Consider the following 20035-nt stretch of genomic DNA (forward strand, 5'->3'; position numbering starts at 1 on the left):
GTGTGTGCAGCCTGGGCCACACGACTGGAGCCCAGAGCGACACTGAGGTGACACACCAACATGCTAGTCTGGAACCACTGTCATTGCAGCTGTGAATTCCCCCAGTAATTCTGAATCTGATGGGCTGGGGAGCAGCCCCCAGAGTGCAGGTTCGGGCCAAACCACAAAGCCAGGTGGGGGCTGGAGAGGCCAGGGGGTCTGAGAGAGAGCCTGGTGCTATAAGGCTTGGAGGCCCCGAGCCTGTTTGATGAGGGGCGTCTGCTGGAGGGCCTGGCATGAGCCCCAAAGAGCTGAGAAGCAGGCTGGTGGCAAACACAGCCTGGTGGCTGCCAGGTGACCCAGGGAAGAGAGGGGCTGTATGGGGTCAGTTTCTCGCTCAGAAGAACTAAAGCTACTCCTCTCTTGAGATGTGCCTAACTGCAGGCTTTGCTGAGTAGTTTTGCACCCTGAGTGGTTTGGAGCTTTTGAGAAGGTGGGTCCTCAGAGGTGAACCAGACCAGGGTGCCTAAGCTGAGCCTCGTGGCCTGGGCCCTGGGGGGGAGGGGACTGCAGAGCAGTGTTTCTGCAGAAGCCCCCACCCCAATCCCTGGGATGCTTAGAACCTTGGCCTCCTGACTAGAGGAGGGCAGGAGGAAATGACCTTGGGCCTGAGCTGAGTCCTCTAGCTCTGAAATAGGGACACCGCTCTGACACTCCTGATCGCCACTAATGGCCAAACCAAACCATAAATTCTGATTAGGGAAAGACGCTGGTTAGCAATGACATACAAAAAGTTTGTGATCAGTGAACCGTAAAAGCTACCATGACATGCTCATGATTGGGATGTATTTACTGTGCAAAAAAGTGTCACATGCCATTCGGGCAAAGTGACTTTGAGGGAACTTTCTAGAGGAGTCCAACACAACTTTCCTCTTTTGCTTACCAAACAGCAAAATAACCATTATTGATGGTGCTTTTCAAATGGAGCTACAGAGAGAGGGGGCTGTGATTTCTTGTCAGAACTGTTTTATGGTGTCGTATTTTCCGGGTGTGTAAGAAGTCCTGTTCATGTGTGGCATTATCCTGGGTGATTTATGGACCCTCAGAAAGCTCACTTCATTTCGATGTTTTAGGCATTTCGCTTTTTTACAACAAACCTTCTTCCAATATAATCAATGGAGGTTTCTCCCTCTGGCCTGTGAGGGGAGTGCCGTGTGGGTTTATAGCAAAATCAATAGGAGGATAAATGGACAGCAAAGAAAGTCCACTGTCAGGGTGGAAGGAGGCTTGAAAGTCCCCGGCCCCGCGGTACAGCCATCAGCAGGCGCTGGTCTGGAGGCCGGCCTTGCTGAACGCGGTTGCGGGAAGGTGTTCTAGCTGACCAGCCCAGGGGGACGCTGGGGACAGCACAGCCAGGCAGTGGGGAGAGGGCTCAGACACACTTTTTAATTAAATAAGTTTATTTATAAGCGACCCCCCCCTCAAATCTCGTGAATGTTTGATGCTGTTTGAATGTGTTTTGTAATTAAAGTGAAAAACGATTCCCAAACACATCAGTGTTCCAACTGATGAGAAGGGGACGAGAAAGCAGTTGAGTAGCTCCCAGATGGGTCTAATGTCCCCTGAAGGAGACCTTGCAGCTGCAGAGGCCCCTGGAGGAACCCTGGATCCAGTTGCTAACCCTTGTCCCCGAGTCCTTGCCAGGAAAGTCCTTGGGTTTTCTCCGGAGACATGGAGGGGTACCACGGCAGGCCGCTGCTTCCAGAGGAGCTTGGAGGTGGGGGAGTATAGAGCACCAGGATGGGGTCCATCATGAGGTAAATGAGGCCATTTAAGACAGATATGAGTTTGCTTGTATAGGAGAAGGAAAACTTACAATCCTCTTGAGGCCCCTTGGTGGAACACAGTAAATATTAAATTAAGGAGCAAACAAAGAACGTTCTGGCTGGAAGTAGAATCCAGCTCCAGGCAGAATAGACAGACAGGTAGAGGGATACCTGCCTGCCCTGGGCAGCCTCATGGTGCAGACAGTAGCTCTCTGTCCTATCTGCTGGCCTTACGTTCATTCACTCATGCATTCATTCACCGATCACCTAGCATGGGCCAGGGCCGGCCCAGGGCCTGCAGGCACAGTGGTGCCTGGGACAGGTAGGCTCCGGCCCTCAGGGAGCTCACAGTCTGGTGCAGTAGATTCATATATCACTACCAATGATCAGTGTCATGAAGGAAAAGAGCCCAGTCAGCTCCCCAGCCCTCTAAAGTACTCCCACTACCCTCGGGCCAGAGAGAACAACCTGTTCCTAGTGCGTGATGGATGTGGTTCCGGCCTCAGGCCTTTATTTAAGTAATCCTCCATCCCCAATAATCCTTTCAGGGAAGGTCACAGACCGCTCAGGGCCACCCCTTCATCCTTTTCTCCCCCATCTCCCCCAGACGGTTTAATCTGAGCGGGCAGAGGTCTTGTGAGGTTTGGCTCCACGCTGGTCCTGTGCTGGGCATGGAGAAGTCAGCCATCAACTTCCAGAAACAGTTCCTTTCCTCCAAAAATTTACACCCTCATCTTTGTGCCAGGCACCGTTCAGCATTTGATTATCTCCTGCCTTGGGCTGGTGCCTGCTCTTTTCACACATTAGAGCTCCAGTATATCTGGGGGTTGCTAGAGGCTGGGGCCTCACGGCCCCCTTGGTGGTCCCCTGGAGCACGTCTGCGCACAGGGCCAGACTCAGCTGGGGCTCCTGCTCAGCTTGTTCTGGCTCCCCCGGGGGACTCGTTACCTCTTCTAAATTACGGTGACTCTCTCTATCACTAGCCCACACAACTAAGCCGAAGCTGCATGTGGCAGAGATGGCTGGCTGCCCAAGAAAATCCATCCTCTCCTGGCCAGAGCAAAGAGCAGTATCTGGAAAGCCCATCCAGGGACATTTTCCAGCCTCATCCCCACTTCCCTGCCCCCATCCCATGCATCTTAGCATGACTGTGTGCCTAGTTTTTTTTGTGACCAATTTTTTTTGTGTGTGTGTGGTACGCGGGCCTCTCACTGTTGTGGCCTCTCCCATTGCGGAGCACAGGCTCCAGACGTGCAGGCTCAGCGGCCATGGCTCACGGGCCCAGCCGCTCCGCGGCACGTGGGATCCTCCCGGACCGGGGCACGAACCCGTGTCCCCTGCATCGGCAGGAGGACTCTCAACCACTGCGCCACCAGGGAAGCCCCCAATTTTTTTTTTTTAACATCTTTATTGTTGTAATTGCTTTACAATGGTGTGTTAGTTTCTGCTTTATAACAAAGTGAATCAGCTATACATATACATACATCCCCATATCTCCTCCCTCTTGCATCTCCCTCCCACCCCTCTAGGTGGTCACAATCACCGAGATGATCCCCCCTGTGCTATGCGGCTGCTTCCCACTAGCTATCTGTTTTACATTTGGTAGTGTATATATGTCCATGCCACACTCTCACTTTGTCCCAGCTTACCCTCCCCCCTCCCCGTGTCCTTAAGTCCATTCTCTACATCTACGTCTTTATTCCTGTCCTACCCCTACGTTCTTCAGAACCATTTATGTGTATCATTATTTTTTTAAAACATCTTTATTGGAGTATAATTGCTTTACAATGGTATGTTAGTTTCTGTTTATATCAAAGTGAATCAACTATACATATACATATACCCCCATATCTCCTCCCTCTTGCATCTCCCTCCCACCCTCCCTATCCCACCTCGCTAGGTGGCCACAAAGCACCGAGCTGATCTCCCTGTGCTATGCGGCTGCTTCCCACTAGCTATCTATTTTACAGTTGGTAGTGTATATATGTCCATGCCACTCTCTCACTTTGTCCCAGCTTACCCTTCCCCTCCCCATGTCCTCAAGTCCATTCTCTAGTAGGTCTGCATCTTTATTCCCATCTTGCCCCTAGGTTCTTCATGACCACTGTTTTTTTTTTTAGATTGCATATATATGTGTTAGCATACGATATTTGTTTTTCTCTTTCTGACTTACTTCACTCTGTATGACAGACTCTAGATCCATCCACCTCACTACAAATAACTCAATTTCATTTCTTTTTATGTCTGAGTAATATTCCATTGTATATATGTGCCACATCTTCTTTATCCCTTCATCTGTTGATGGACACTTAGGTTGCTTCCATGTCCTGGCTATTTAAATACAGCTGCAATGAATATTGTGGTACATGACTCTTTTTTTTTGTTTTGTGGTACGCGGGCCTCTCACTGCTGTGGCCTCTCCCGTTGCGGAGCACAGGCTCCGGACGCGCAGGCTCAGCGGCCATGGCTCACGGGCCCAGCCGCTCCGTGGCATGTGGGATCCTCCCGGACCAGGGCACGAACCTGTGTCCCCTGCATCGCAGGCGTACTCTCAACCACTGCGCCACCAGGGAAGCCCAACGTGACTCTTTTTGAATTATGGTTTTCTCAGGGTATATTGTGACCAATTTTTGACAATAGAATGTGAACGGAAGAGGTGTATGTTGCTTCAAGGCCCGGATTCTTTGTCCTTTCATCAGCTGTATGAAGATGACCAAAGGCCGTAAGAGATGGTAGAGCCACAGAAATAAAAATCCTGGGGCCCTGAATCACTGTGTGGAGAATGCTGTCCACCTGCCTGGGGCACTTGGTTTAGACTGTTTTGTAAGCAGGAAATAAACTACTATTAAGTAAGCCAACCCCCCCGCATATATTTAGGGCTACTTGTTGCATGCCTGTCCTCCCCAGTCTGTACACCAGCATGAGACCCCCCCCCCCCACTTTTCCAGCCCCCACCAGGCTCTGCTTTCTCGGCCACTTACTCATCTGTCTCAGTCTTTTGCTTATGAGGGAGAATTGTGCCTTTGGCCAGAGCGTGTCTCAGAAATCACCATGGTTTGCTTGTTCGTGTTGTTTTTAAACTTTATATTATGAAGATATATATACAGAAAAGTAGAAGGAATAGTATAACAGGCATATATAGTATAATGTATATTATAGCAGTCTAATGGACACCCTTATGCCTGTCACCTGCATTGAACTACTGTTTACATCCTGTTACATTTGCTTCATCTGGTTTTTACTTCTGAAGTATTGAAAAATCAATTACAGACACTATTACATTTCACCCATAACTATTTCAATATGCAACTCCAAAAAATAAGGTAATACTGACACATAATCATAATGCCATTATATTAGGTAGGGCTCTCCAGAGAAATAGAACCAACGGGATGTATGTAGATACATAGAAAGAGATTATTATAAGGAATCGGCTCACGTGATTATGGAGGCTAAGAGGTCCAAAGATCTGCAGTTGGCAAGCTGGAGGCCCGGGAGATTTGACGGTGTAGTTCCAACCTGAAAGCCAGCAGCCTTGAGACCCAGGAATTGCCGATGGTTCGGTACAGGGTCCCAGCTCAAGCAGTCAGGCGGGAGGCATTCCCTGTTACTAGTGGGAGGGTCAGCTTGTCAGCCTTTCTGTTCTCTTTAGGCCTTCCACTGAGCAGGCGAGTCCCCCCCACGTGAGAGAGGGCAGTCTGCTCTACTCAGTCTACCTAGTCAAATGTTGATCTCATCCCAAAAACCCTCCCAGACACGCTCAATAACGTTTGACCAGATGTCTGTGGCCCAGTCAAGTTGACACGTGAAATTAACCATCACAGTAATTATTGTACCTAACAAAGTTAACAGTTCCCTGACACCGTCCAGTACCCTGTCTCTATTCAGATTTCCCCAAATATGACATACAGAATTGTTTCTTCAGACTAATATCCAATGAGAGACAAAGCATTCCATTCAGTGGTTTCCCATGACCCTTTGAGAAACCCAGCGGCCAGGGTCCATGACTCCTCTTGGCTTGGGTGAGGAGGGACTCTTTGGATGTGGAGTTGGGCTGCAGGTCTGAGAAGAGAATTATTCATTACTGAGAACAAGTGCAAGTGAAGCCTCATCATGCTCAGAGCTCCATCTCTGGTAATTTATGGGCTCCAGCCATCAAGCACTTACGTCTCTAAGTGCTTTACATTGTTAATTAGATACACTCGGGAACCCCAGCAAGGGCGAGTCGTCGCTGCCAGGGTAACCTCCAGCAGCGCATGAGTGGCTGAGCTGCCCACTCAAGGTCACCAAGCAGGTCTGGGCCTGAGTGTGGACCTCTGCCCCGAGAACAGTGTTCTGGACTCCTCTCCAAGGCTAGAAGCCAAAGTCCAGCCAGACAGGGGCTGGGCACCAGCCAGGCCTGGCCCAGCATTCCCAGGCCCAGGATGATGAAGCCTTCTTCCCTGCAGGGAAAGTGGCAGGACAGCAGCCCAGGGCACCCAGAGGCAAGCGGAGGTTCCCAACAGGCAGGGCACTAAGTATTGTAAATCAGATCACATGTTAAACGCATTAGGGAAGTTTGCTCAAACTCCAGGTGAGTGCTTTCCCAAAGAAAAAGATCCTTTCCTTATGTGGATAATTTGTCCCTGAACTATCAGGTTTCTGTGAACTGGGTTTTCTGAAAATGACCATAGAAGCACAGGAGTTAAAATGGCGGGCCACTGGATTCCAGACTCTGCCTCACCACAGGTGGCTTGCCTGTACAACCTCACATATCAAATGGGGATTATAACAGTGTCTCCCTCAAAGGGCGGTTACGAGGATTATATGAGATAATGCTCAACTTAGTGGCTGGCACATTACAAACAGTAAATGTTGCCTAGCTTTCTTGTTATCATTTTGTTATGATCTATTGGCCAAACAGATAGATGATCACATGAGCAAAACTGCACAGAATTTAGTTCAGGTCCCAGGTTTCCTATCGGTCACCCAGACTGTACTAACACCTGGAAGACGTCCTCAGGGCGTGATGACCACTAGTGTGGGTTCCTGGTGGGGCAGGGATGCAGAACAGGCTGGGGGGATTAAAGCCTGGGGAGTGTGTTTGGGCTGATCTATACGTTGTCCAACACAAAGCTCCAGAAAAATCCCAAGCTTCATCCAGGCCTGGACTGTCTCAGGCTAGCCCAGGACTGAGGCTTGGCCATGTTGCTTAGTCTCCCTTTCACCTTAGTTTTCTTGTCTGTCAAATGAGGGTGATAATGTCCACCTCCCAGCATGATAAGGCCAGAACGGGATTCAGCGGAGAAGGTGTTTTGCTCAGGGACTGGCATAGGTGGTCTGGGGTAGCCACTTGTCGCGCTAACTTAAGTCCTAAACACTCCTTGAGGGCATCTCCCAGAGGTGACAGCCACCCCCATGAGCCAGAATGCTGGTGTATCTGGGCTTCCACCACCAGGTCCAGGGCCCGTCCCCATATTCCAGCTCAGGAGTGGAGAATCTCTCTTGGAGCTCCCTCTTGCTGGGCCAAGTGGCCCTCTGGCTCTCGATGCGCCCGGCTGCCCAGGCCTCTCTGCGAGCAGCAGTTTTGCATGCCCCTGCTTGCCATTCACAGCCAGCTGCCTCTGCTTCCCTTGCCACATTATTTTTCAAAGTGATGACCCAATGAAGCAATTACTGTTCCAATCGGGAGGAAGATCTCTCCAGCCTGCAGCCAGGCACGGCCTCTGCAGCATCTGTTACTCTCCTCATTTCTTCCTCCGCCTCGCCAGAGACCTTCTCTATGTTCATGCCCACTGAGGGTCGCTAAAGGCTCCAACAGCAAGGCCAAACCCCCCTCTGAGTGGACACTTTTCCTAAGAAAGGGGGCTCCACGTTATCCCAAGAGACTTTGTGAAGAAGCCTTTGTGTGGTTCCACGCATGGTGTTTGGATTCCAAGAGATATTTCCCCCTCGGAGAGCAAACAATTAAAATTGCACTTTGTTTATACATATGGTATGACTGCAGTCTAGAAAGTTGAATCGTGGAAGAGTAGTTCCACAACGCTTGGCCAGGCACTGGTGGTCTATGAAAAGACTGCTCGCTCCAAGGTGCCGTCAAGAAAAAATAATTGTGGAGCAGAATAAGATGGGGATCCTAGAAGTTGTGTCTGCACGGATTCCACTTCCGCACAGTGTGTAGACGCTGCCACTGAAGACGCACGGATCATCTCACCTGGTGCAGGTGGAGTCCCAGCCTGGAGCTGTGGAGAGCGGGCTGTCTGGCATCCCACCTGCAGGGGGACTGTTAACTGCAGGGGTGGGACCTTGCACTTGGAAACAGGCAGTGGGCTGGCAGGACGACTGATGCATCACCTTCTTCCTGAGGCCTCTGCTCTCATCCCCACCTTCCCCCAGAAGCGTCCCTCCAAGGTGCTCAGCTGGCTCTGCCTCAAACAGTCGTTCCTGGACCCCCAGGCCCCCTGAGAAGTCTTCTCCAGGTAAAGGAACAGGGGACGACTGTGCCGGGTACTCTACTCTGTCCAGCTGCCACAGGAAGTTCCCGAAGGCTGTGTGTGCTGTGACCCTGCGAGCCTCAGCCATTTCTGTATGAATATGGACCAACCTAGGACTTGGGGCGGCAGGGCCCTTGTTCCAGCCTGGCTGGGGCTATGTGCAGATACTCTGCAGTCTCAGAAGAGGTTATAAATCTATGTGGCTACAGGTCTCTTTGCTGGGAAGGGGAACTGAGAGGGACATTTCCTGACACTGCAGAACCTCTCCCAGCTGCCCCGTCTGAGGCTACCCAGTTGCCCATTGCGAGGGATGCAATGGGCACTGAGGCCTACAGGCAAATGCCAAACGCTGCAGTTAGGATACCCCCTTCTTGCAAAGGGCCCAGGCTCAGAGCTGCCAGGACAATGAGATATTTTTGAATACCAGTGCCCAGTGTCCCTGCAGGACGACTCAGAACTGCGCTCTCCCAAATCAGAAGCAACGGCAGTGCAACTGTCATCACATTTTGTTATTCTCTGCCTGCATTTACATAACGTTTCTGCAAAGTGCTTTATAATCATTTCATTAGTCATTCATTTGCTTAATTGCATAGCCTTCAATTCAATTAGAAATTCTGACTTTAAATTCAAGTTTCCACTACCACAAGTTTTAATTCAGAAAACCTTTTTTTTTTTAATAGGTGGAAACATTTCCAGATTTTTGAGCCCCATCCCATAAGCAGTGACTGTTTCTGGAGTATAGAGGGAAAGACATTTAGAAGTGGTGGCAGCGGTGGCCTGGTGTTAAGGTCTAATTTAGAATGGCAGAGGACCCTTGCCCACCATCTTGAAACAGGAGGAGCGCCAGGTTGAGCACTAACGTGGCAGCTGGACAGAGTGATTGTTAAAACAGACTCACAGGATCTCAAATCATGATGCTTAAGAACCTGTGGTTTATTGCAGGACAAGGATACAATACAGTACTGGCACACAAAAAGGAAATGTGTCCCTGCCAAAGGCTGCCTTGTGGTATCGCCCAGAGAGGCCAAGTTTGGGCTCCAATTGTCCTCTCTGTGAAGGGTCATACTAGATACACTTCCTCTCTTGGACCAGGAATCTCCAACACGTGCATGGAACACCTTGAATTGGGAAGCCCGAAATGGAGTCTTGGCCAGGACTCCTTATCCCCTGCTGGTCCCATAGGCATATTTCTTGCTGCAGTGCTGGCCTAACGGCAGAGCCTTTGGGGTCTCATTGAGACTAGGTGCAAATCATCAATCTCGCCGTTCTCAATAAACAATGCCGTCTACCCGGTATAAAGCGCCCTGAAACTCCTCAGACCCGTGGTTGCAAAGCAACACTATTTTTTTTTTGTGGTACGTGTTCCTCTCACTGTTGTGGCCCCTCCCGCTGCGGAGCACAGGCTCCGGACGCACAGGCTCAACGGCCATGGCTCACGGGCCCAGCCGCTCCGTGGCATGTGGGATCTTCCTGGACCGGGGCATGAACCCGTGTCCCCTGCATCGGCAGGCGGACTCTCAACCACTGCGCCACCAGGAAGCCCAAAGCAACACTATGAATCAGTGAATTTACCGCGCTGATCATGGGGGCAGCACTGTGCAGGTACATCTCTTCTTTCTGTAACACAGCTCAGCCCAATACCAGGTCTGCTGGAATTAACCCTCCCAGTTCAGGTCAGGGAGTATGCGTTACCAAGAATGAAGAGGGAGTAGAACCCACCCGCTCTGCCAGCCTGGGGAATCCCCTGGCGGAAGACACAGGGCTCCCTGACCCTGACCATGGCCACAGCCTCTAGTGGCTGCAGGCCTCCAGCCTCTCTCCCCTCCCATCCATTCTCCATTGACCACCCAAGCCCCACTCTGGAGCGTGCAGTTTTGGTCATGTCCTGACTCAAATGACTCTCTTTCATAGAGCCCTTCCCTGCACCCCTTATTTAAAATTGCACCCCCTCCTCACACTCCCTATTCCATTTCCCTGCTATATTTCTCTTTTTCATGTGTAACCCACATATCTTGCTTATTTTTGTCTTTCCCACTAGAGTGCAGGCGCCATGAAGCAGGGGTTTTGCATCTGGGTGTTCACTGCATCTCTGTGCTTAAGTCAGTGAGTGCCTGGCGTGTACTGTCTCTAACCTGATGCCTCACACCCCACGTTCGTTCCCCCTGGTTTTCAGGATCCTGGCCTGGGCCCTCTCTCGCTTGGCCCAGGCTGCCTTTTCGGTCTTCTCTCCCATAGCTTCCTCCATCCCACCCAACACATACCTGTCATGGCCACCAACCGCTTCCTGGTCCTTTAACCCCTCCCACCTCACACATGTTGTGCCCCTGCCTGGATTCCCACCTATTCTTCACCTTCCTGTCGCCCCCAGTGCCACTGTCTCCAAGCCTGTTCCCCCAGCTCCTAACCATCTTTCAAGCTCCGGTTGAAACGGCACTTCCTCCCACATACCCATCCCTTCCCTGATTCCCCCAGACCAAACCCGCTGTCATAGCACCTTGTGCTCGCCCTGCAGCCCAGCCCTGCTCCTGTGGCCAAATGTTCTGTCTGTGACCACCCGCCTGCTGGACTGTGAAGCCTCCAGGGAAAGGTGAAGAGAATTTCTGTGGCTGCTGCCATGGCCACCACCATCAGGTGCCAGGTGTTGGGTGGAGGGCCTGACATGGATGATCTTGTTTGGTTTCCCAGACTCCCCACGAGGTAGGTATGTGACTATCCTCATTTTACGGAGGAGGAAACTGAGGCACAGAGATGCCAAGAACCTCACTGAGTGTCACACAGCTAGTAAGGGGTGGAGCTAAAAGTCAGATCCAGGTCTGACTCCAAAAACTTGTGCTCTTGGGCTTCCATGGTGGTGCAGTGGTTGAGAGTCTGCCTGCCGATGCAGGGGACGCAGGTTCGTGCCCTGGTACGGGAAGGTCCCACATGCCTGTGCTCCGCGACGGGAGAGGCCACAGCAGTGAGAGGCCCGCGTACCGCAAAACAAACAAACAAACAAAAAAACTTGTGCTCTTACCACTCCCATCCCACGCCTCCTCCCCCAGCTTGCTGATATATTTTAAAATTTATTTTTATTTTAAAATTTAAAAAAATTTATTTTTAAATTTGACGTTAAAAAATTTTTTTATTTTATACTGGAGTATAGTTGATTAACAATGTTGTGTTAGTTTCAGGTGTACAGCACAGTCATCCAGTTATACATATACGTGTATCTATTCTTTTTTCAAGTTCTTTTCTCATTTAGGTTATTCCAGAATATTGAGCAGAGTTCCCTGTGCTCTACAGTAGGTCCTTGTTGGTTGGTTATCTATTTTAAATATTTGCTGCTGTTTTTACTCACCATGATGTTGGGGGAAATGTCACCTTTCCACACCTCTGGTTCCCCTTGATGGCTCCTGACTCCGTGCCCCACCCCTTGCTGTGCCTGGTTGAGAGGTTTGGGGAAGGAAGTGGGTGTGCCTGTCCTGCCCCTTTCCTTTGTCTTGGTCCTGGGAGCCAGGGGCCCCCAGACAGCCCGTACTCCTAACTGCTGTCAGTCCTGTGGTGTGTCCCCACCTGACGAGGTGGGAAAGCCTATGTATTTTTGAGGTCGAGTATCAGAGCTACATGCCCTCAGATACAATTCAACTGAGGAAATGAATTCCTCAATGCAGCCTGTTCAGAGGCAGCCTTTTAGTCTCCCCCTCCCTTAATATCTTGTTTGTCAGTTGGCTCAGATTCAGGTAGAGAAGGGGGTAGTTATTTACCAGGTCCCTGAATGGAGCTGAGGTAGGAGAAGTGAGTGTGAGGAATGGAAGGCTTGGTGGGGGGCAAGGGGTGCGGGGCAGAGGAGGGTGGACCAGGCTCTTTGCACAGAATGGAGATGTTCTCCAGCCATAAGGAGAGCCCTGGGACAAAGCGGAAGCTACAGGAACCGTGCGGGGGTGATTCTCCTGGGCCCCAGGTGATCCCATGCTGGGGCTTGATGAGATCAGGGTTAAGGGAGAAGGTGGTCCTTTCAGTGCAGCTCCCAGCCCAGCATTCTGAAGATGACTTTGTGCCTCTCCCGTCGCCCTGGCCTCCATGTGGCTAGCATCCTTCTGGCCCACAGCCAGTCTGCAAAGAGTGTGTGGTCTTCGGGGTCAGCCGCAAGCTCTCTGGGCTTTCCTCTGTGCCCCGCGTTTGCTCCATGCTCAGGCTCGGCCTCGCTGTCTTCCAGTCAGCTCTCCCACGCTCAGCACTCCCGGCGGCTCCTGCCCGCGGGGCTGTTTGGAGCTCCCACGGCTGCGTCTCGCCTCATGGCCCCCTTGCCTCCCCTGAGAGCAGGGTCTCCAGCTCACCAGCCTGGCTGCAGCTGGCTGGATCGTCCTTGGTATGCTGTCACACGGAGCCCGGAGCAGGCAGCCTGAGGTAAGGATGCGCCCCGCCCCGGGCATGGCTGCTCAGAGCTGAGCACTCAAGGGCTGCATGGCGTTCTCTCCGTCAACTTTAGCTTCTGAGCCTGGGCGGTCTGCCCCTGGGGCTTGGCAGGTGGGAAAGTACAGAGGCTCAGGGTGTCCACGGCTCAGCCAGAGCCCTCAGCAGCCTCCCTCTTTCCCACTTTCCTCTAAAAATCTCAGCCAACTTTTCGTGAGGCTTATTGTGTGCAAAGTGCCTTACACACAGCACCTAATTCCATTCTCACAGCCTCTTTCCCCATTGCAGCTGGGGCGGGAGAGGCCAGGCCTGAGGCCCAGCAGGTGCCGCAGCTGATGCTCGTTTCTCTTTCTCCGCCCTTTCTCTACCAGGGCCCGTGCTTCTCCCACCAGGCCCTTCCACCTCCTATTGTGGTCAGATGTGCGTGAGCCCTGGGAGGCCCGACTTGGAGCCCAGGTGTGCCTGCCTGTGGAAAGTTCTGTTCAGGACCGAGCTCACTAGGGTCTCTGTTCTTTTTCTGTGTGACGGATGTCTGCCCCTTGCTGGGTACATGATCCTTAAACTGTCACTCTGTACTTACCCCTGTAGCCCACTGAGCCAGGAGAGGAGACCAGGCAGTACTGTTCACGGCCCCTTGGGGCACCTGGTATCTATCAGGGCAAGACAGGAAATTCATAACATTTAGACCAATGATGTTATAAAGTTTATTTCTTGCTTACACCTAGTCCAGTAGGGCTGACCCTGGTCAGGCAGCTGATACAGTGATTCAGGGACTCAGGCCCCCTCCATGTCGTGACTCCGCTGACTTCGGTGACCCACAGTCACTTAGGGGTTGTTTCCGCTCCAGCCAGAATGGAAAGCAGCAGGGTGACTCTCCCGTGGAAGGTTTGTATTGGCCAGGCTTGCAAGGAGCACACATCACTTGTGCCCACATTCCATTTGTCAGGACTTATGGCCACAGGGGCAGCTGGGAAAGGTCTTCCGGCTGAAGGCCCAGAAGGAGACAAGCTTTGGTGAGCAGGCAGTGCTCTGCTATGAGGCCTGGCTTGGCCACATGGGGGCCATCTGCAGCCTCAGAATCCTGGTGTGTCTCCTTGCTGCCCGCTGGGACAGGCCGGGTGAGCCCCTGGCTGAAGGCCCTGGTGCCTCTGCAGGATCAGGGGCGCTGAGTAGTGAAGGCTGGGTGAAGGCTGGGCTCCTGCCCCGACTGATGTGCAGGTGCCCATGGGTGAGGCCTTGCACCTCTGGTGTGTCCAATATCTGTTGAGCCCAGCCTGCCTCTGGGAGTTGCCAGAGGAACAAGGAAAGGCACTCAGAGAAGATAAAGAGCTGAAGGGAGGAAGAGGCAGAAGGAAAAGGAGGTTGATCACAGCTGGACACACCCGACAAAAGGCTGTGGACGCCCAGCCCCGAGGATGCTGAGGTACCCAGCATGCACGGTTCATTAGGCCCTGCTCTGCCTTCCATGGCCAGGCCGTCCACCTTGCCCCTTTGTCTGATCACTCTGCACTGTACACCCCTCCTCCCAGGGGATCTTAACACATTAGAGGCATTTGATCCAACACTGTTCTCCTCCAGTTAAAAATAAGGCTCATAAATTGAGGCCATGCCCTAGGGGACAGCAATGTTATAAGCTCATCACCTGATGATGATCAAACCTAGTTATAAAAATACACAGCACCTCCCCACCAGGGAGCAAGTGACCTACTTTATACCTCATGGACCGACACTAAGTTGGCAGGGGGAAGGTCCAGGCCCTTGTTCTGCCTTTAAATTCTTTATGTATTTATTTTTGTGGTACGCGGGCCTCTCACTGATGTGGCCTCTCCCGTTGCGGAGCACAGGCTCCGGACGCGCAGGCTCAGCGGCCATGGCTCACGGGCCCAGCCGCTCTGCGGCCTGTGGGATCTTCCCGGACCGGGGCACGAACCCGTGTCCCCTGCATCGGCAGGCGGACTCTCAACCACTGCGCCACCAGGGAAGCCCTGCCTTTAAATTCTTGACAAGCGGTGTTCTCTGGCTGGTTGCTCTTCTTAAAGCCGGAAGCCCCTAACTGGTGTGTTTTTCTTGGGCTAATGCTGCAGCTTGCTTGACTCTGGGGCCATGCAGCAAGGTGCTCTGGGACTCAGGTTTTCTGGACACCTGACAGGGAGACTTCTTGGGTTTCTTTCTGTCTCCCCCATCCAAGGGTGTTGGTCCCTTAGAACGAGGAGTGAGGCCTTCCCAGGTGTTTGGTCTCCCCCCTTCACTGTGCCTGTTGCCAGGTCCCTGCAGGATGGGGCCCCATGGTCCTTGCTGTCATTACTCTTGCGTCCACAGTCAGCTCTGTGACCTCCCGCCTTGGAGCCTCCCCTGGGTCCAGAGGCCGAGGACACAGAGGACCATCTGCTTGCTCTTCACTCATTCATTCAACAAGTGTTTACTGCGGGTGTTCTGTGACCCAGGCCTGGCGGGCAGCAGGGCACGCAGATGTGAAACCTCTTGTGTGTAGCTCAACCTCCTGGGGCAGGTGGATGTCTACGTACCAATTTCCTGAGTGTGTCTCTCTCTCTATCTCTCTATATGTCCAAATCTATCTGTCTACGTATATGAAAATTGCTAACGGTGGTAAATTCCAGGAAGGGAGGGGGCACCTCCATGGTATGGTGCTGGGAGGCTACTGCGTGGAAGTATGACCTGATCGTTGAAGTCAGGGAAGGCTCCCTGGAAGAAGTGACGAGGTTGCTGAGACTGAAGATGTGCAGATCAAGCCGGGTCAAGGAGGAGAATGTAGAATCAGGACATGAGGTGTGGAGCAGAGCACGGGAGGTCAGCTGAGGAAGGCTCCCCGGGGCTGCCTAACCATAGCTGCATCTGGCTCCCACTGGGGGCACAAGGGCCAGTGGCCAGGGCTGTGTCTCCTGACCCTCCTCCTCTAATAGCTGTGCCTTTAGCAGTCACACACCATGGCTGTGCAGCAAGCCCTTGCTGGGTTGAATTCAAGAACAGTTCTTCATTTTTCTATTAACCCCCCTCAAGGTTTACATAGTTTCTTTGAGGTCATAACATAGCCCAGAGTCACCTGTCTGGTCAGCTTTGGCAGTGGCGGGGGTCAAATGCCCACACCTAACTCTGCCCCTCCCATGAGTTTCAAAGATACTCTCAATATTTATTCTTAAAGGGAAGACATTTGCTTTCCGGAAAAAAAAATCGGGGATGTTTGCTTGCTTGGGGAGTCGGGGTGCCATCGTATTTGACCTGTTTAGAAGTTGGGCCTGAGAACTGAGAGATTGCTCCTTTCTGCCCGCTGCTCCTGGTTGATGTCGACTTCGCACACAGCAGTGTGCAGTCAGCTGACCCCGTTGTCCAGGCTGTGAGTGACCAGTGTGCTCCCTGTGGCTGGGTCTGACCTGATGAGGCTCCAGGGGAAGGCCAGCGGCTCACAGGTGCCGCCACGTGGGAGAACACTTGGGGGGTGGTCCTGTACATTGTGGGGAGGCGACAGTGCTAAGGTGAAGTTGCTTAAGGCAGCACACGGGACCCATGTTTCCCTCTGGAGGACCAGCTCTCTGTGTGAGGTTCTGCTCCAGCACTAGTGCCTCCTCTGTTCCCACATCTTACCTCTGGCTCTCGTCCGCTCCGCGTTAGCCTGGAAGGGGCTCACTGGCAGTGCAGGCTCTAAGGGCTCCCATGGCCTCCTCACACCGGAGCTGGCCCTACACCTCTCTCCTCATTTCCAAGGCAGCTCCCAGTCCTGACTGTGGAAACACCCAACCTGCCACACTGGTCTCAGGGCGGTGGCCTCCCTGCTGGGAGAGGCCATCCCACGTTCTCCCAGTCCAGGGCCCCTGGAAGACCTAGGATAGAGCTGGGAGGGGGTCTACAGATCTCTAAGGCCAGAACTTGGCATTAGTGGCGTGGCTAGAGAGAGCTTTTATTTTATTTTATTTTATTTATTTAATTTTGGCTGTGTTGGGTCTTCGTTTCTGTGCGAGGGCTTTCTCTAGTTGCGGCGAGCTGGGCCCACTCTTCATCGCGGTGCGCGGGCCTCTCACTGTCGCAGCCTCTCTTGTTGCGGAGCACAGGCTCCAGACGCGCAGGCTCAGTAGTTGTGGCTCACGGGCCCAGTTGCTCCGCGGCATGTGGGATCTTCCCTGACCAGGGCTCGAACCCGTGTCCCCTGCATCGGCAGGCAGATTCTCAACCACTGCGCCACCAGGGAAGCCCCTAGGGAGATCTTTATTGATGTAACTGTTACCCTTTGTGGGACAGTTAGAGTGTAATGAGGTAAATAAATGAACTGAACAGCACTGATTTTACCTTGTTATGTTTACACTTACCAAAGAGCTTCCCCTCTATTATGAGGGGTCATATTTGACACCTCAGGGCTGAGGGGTCAGAGGGCCACACAGAGCAGTCCTGGCCAGATGTGGAAGGCAAGCCTTGGGGACGCCTGAAGAGAGAAGCAGGGACTCTGGGAGGCCCAAGCAGCCCCATCCTCAAAGCCGGAACACAGGTGTGTCTCGGTGCTGAGCCCCGGCACGCCTTGCTGGCAGGGCCTCGGTACGGGGACTCTCCCATCCGTGTACTCAGTCGTCTGCGCTCCTGCTGTCTAGCCTGCCCTGCCCGATGCATTATTAATAAGGCAGCCTTCATTTCCAGCTTTGGGTAGCTAATTTGTTCCTACAGTCATGATTTCAAATATCACATGAATAATTTAGAGAATTGTTTTATTGTAGTTTGATAAGCCCGTTAGCTGTCACACATCTGAATACATTAGCTTCACCATCTCATGGGGCGTGGAGGAGCGGTGTTGGCGATGAAGCGGGGGTCTAGCCCAGGCCAGCACAGCACTCAGATCTTGGCTTCAAGAGGTCAGGTCTGTCTCGGGGCTGAGGGTATAATATGTCCTATAATTTGTCATGGAGGTGCTTGGTTGATACTGAGAGTGGGTTGGTCACAAATGACAGTCTCCCTTGCCCAGATCTGGATCGGAGAGGTGCACAGCGGTTCAACAAGCCCTGGGTGGTACAGCTGAAGCCCCTCAACTCAGAAATGCAGACTAGGGTCCATGCTCTGCGTGTGAAGCAGGGGACTCTTCCACGTGACAGTTTCAGAAAGCGCCCCCGACCCCGCATCCATATACTCCCTTCAGGAAGGTGGGGCACGGATAGAAATTCACCTGATTTTTAATTTTGCTGTTGGTGGTGGTGGGGTGCCCTGGGTCCATCCCTTATTAAGGGGGTTGTATTTGGGAATTTGCTTCCCTTCTTTGAGTCTTGTTTTCTTCATCTGTAAATTGGGTACAATATTCTTAGAATGCCTCACCCCACTGGGTTTTTGCGAGAGATGAAAATGAAGTAATGGACATGCAAAAACTTTGCAAACTTCAGAGTCCCGCAGGGCTATCCAGGTTACTCAGTGCCTGCCTCCTTCAGGACAAGCCTTATCTGTATCCCTCCTCAGTAAATACCCGAGAAAAGGCAAGTCTAGCCCTCTCCCCAGCATCCATTCTGGTATTTGAGAGCCTACCCAGTTCCCCTTTTATGCAGCCATCACTGGTCATGTGCCAGGACCTATCTCTGGCCTCATTCCTTGTGCCCCTGGTATGTCATTCCCAGCAACAACTTTGGTTAAGACAGGTGGTCACCTGTGCCAGGGGCAGCAAAGCTTCTGGCCCTGGGGATGGGGCTGTCTCTGGTGTTAACCATCTGACCGAGAAGCTATGTCGTTGAAGGCAGAAGAGTAAGGTGCCCTTAGGCCCCATCAGGGAGCAGCCTGAGCCTGGGAGACCAGGGAAAGGGGCAGGTGTGGCCTGGAGGCACGTCTGCTTGTGCCTGGTGCAGTGCTGGCCGTGGCATGTGTCAGCAGGCGCCTGCTGAAAGAATGACCAAGTCCCTTGATCCCACTTGGATAAAGTAGGCTGGGTCCCCATGTGGGTCCCAGCTAGAGCTCAGCTTGAGGGGGAGTTTGGGGAGCAGCTGGGCGGGGCCTGTGGAAGGTGGGAGTGAGGTGCTCAGCTGGGGTGACCAGTGCCGGTGAGGGGGAGGTCTGGGGCTCCCACAGGGGAGGGGAGGAAGGAGGCTGCAGAAGAGCAGTGGGAAGGACTGGAGAGAGAACCAGGGGCCAGGACTTCAGGGGCTATGGCCAAGGGCAGTGTGGCCTGGAGGGTAACGATGCAGGCTCTCTGTTCAGACCTAGGAACGGTCCTGGTGCCACTACTGGACAAGGACCGTGACCTCTTCAGACTTTGGTTTTCTCCTCTGTGAAGTGGAGGTGATAAATGCACTCATCTCTGGGTACCATGGTGTGGGTTCCATGAGATAATACTTTGAAAGCTCTTAGCACAGTGCCTGGCATACAGGGAGGGCTCAGTACACATGAACTACCACCCCTACCGTCATCATTGTACCCATTACTATGGTCCTCACTGGTTTCTAGACCCTTGTCAGTTGCCTCAAACCGCAGGGCCTTCCCTGGAGTCCTGGCCAGACAGGCATGAGGTACAGGGGGAGGAGATGTGTGCTCTGCCCCACCCTTCACATCTCGTTTGAGGCTATGCTGAGCATCTTTCTAGCACTGCCCACTACCCACTGCTTGGGAGTCCAGAACCTCCTCATTGGCTCCTCATTGGCTTCCTTAGCCTCTTTCTCTGGGTCAGACCCTTAGGCTCGGCTTAGATGCCCCCAGGGGTGTGTGGCGGGGGTGGGGGAGACTCTGCATCCTTAGGGACACGTGGTTAATTTAGTTGGAAGACTAAGGACATCAGCGTGCACAAGCTGGGGCTGGTGGAGGATATCCTGGGGGATCCTCTGTATTAGGGAGCCCCAGGACAGAGTGGGAAGATGCTACCTGCCTAGTAAGGAGGGCTCCGAGCACCACCTGAGGGAGGAATCCATGAGGCTGTGCAGGAAAGTGGGATGGCTTGGCTGAGATGCCAGAGGCAAGCAGGGCTGCAGAGCAAGCCATTTGTCAGGATCTCCGCGACAAGTGTTTACAAGGAAAAATATTCGCATGTGTACATTTTTTCAGAATGATTAATATTCAAATTAGCGTTGGAGATTCAAATTGCTAAAGTGTAACTAGGCAGAAAACTTCTCTGACAGCTTGTAATTTTTGGTCCATTGCAGTGTTCCCCACTCCCCCCATACCCTCCTACCTAGTTCCCAGATATACCTCTGGGCTTCTACCGACTGGTCCCGGGATGGCAGCAGCTCCACGGAAATTCAATTCCTGCTTCTTACTGTGCTGTGGGTGCCTGACCTTCCAGGCCAAAACAGCAGCTTCCCTGTGACCGGCCGGAGCCCTTGAGGTGCTCACCTCCTGACATGCTCCCCCCTCCCCCTCTGGCATCCTCCTGCACACATCACATTCCAGAGGTGCCAT

The sequence above is a fragment of the Leucopleurus acutus genome, assembly GCF_964270905.1.
Source record: "Leucopleurus acutus genome assembly, chromosome: 3".
In the NCBI taxonomy this organism is placed as follows: domain Eukaryota; kingdom Metazoa; phylum Chordata; class Mammalia; order Artiodactyla; family Delphinidae; genus Leucopleurus; species Leucopleurus acutus.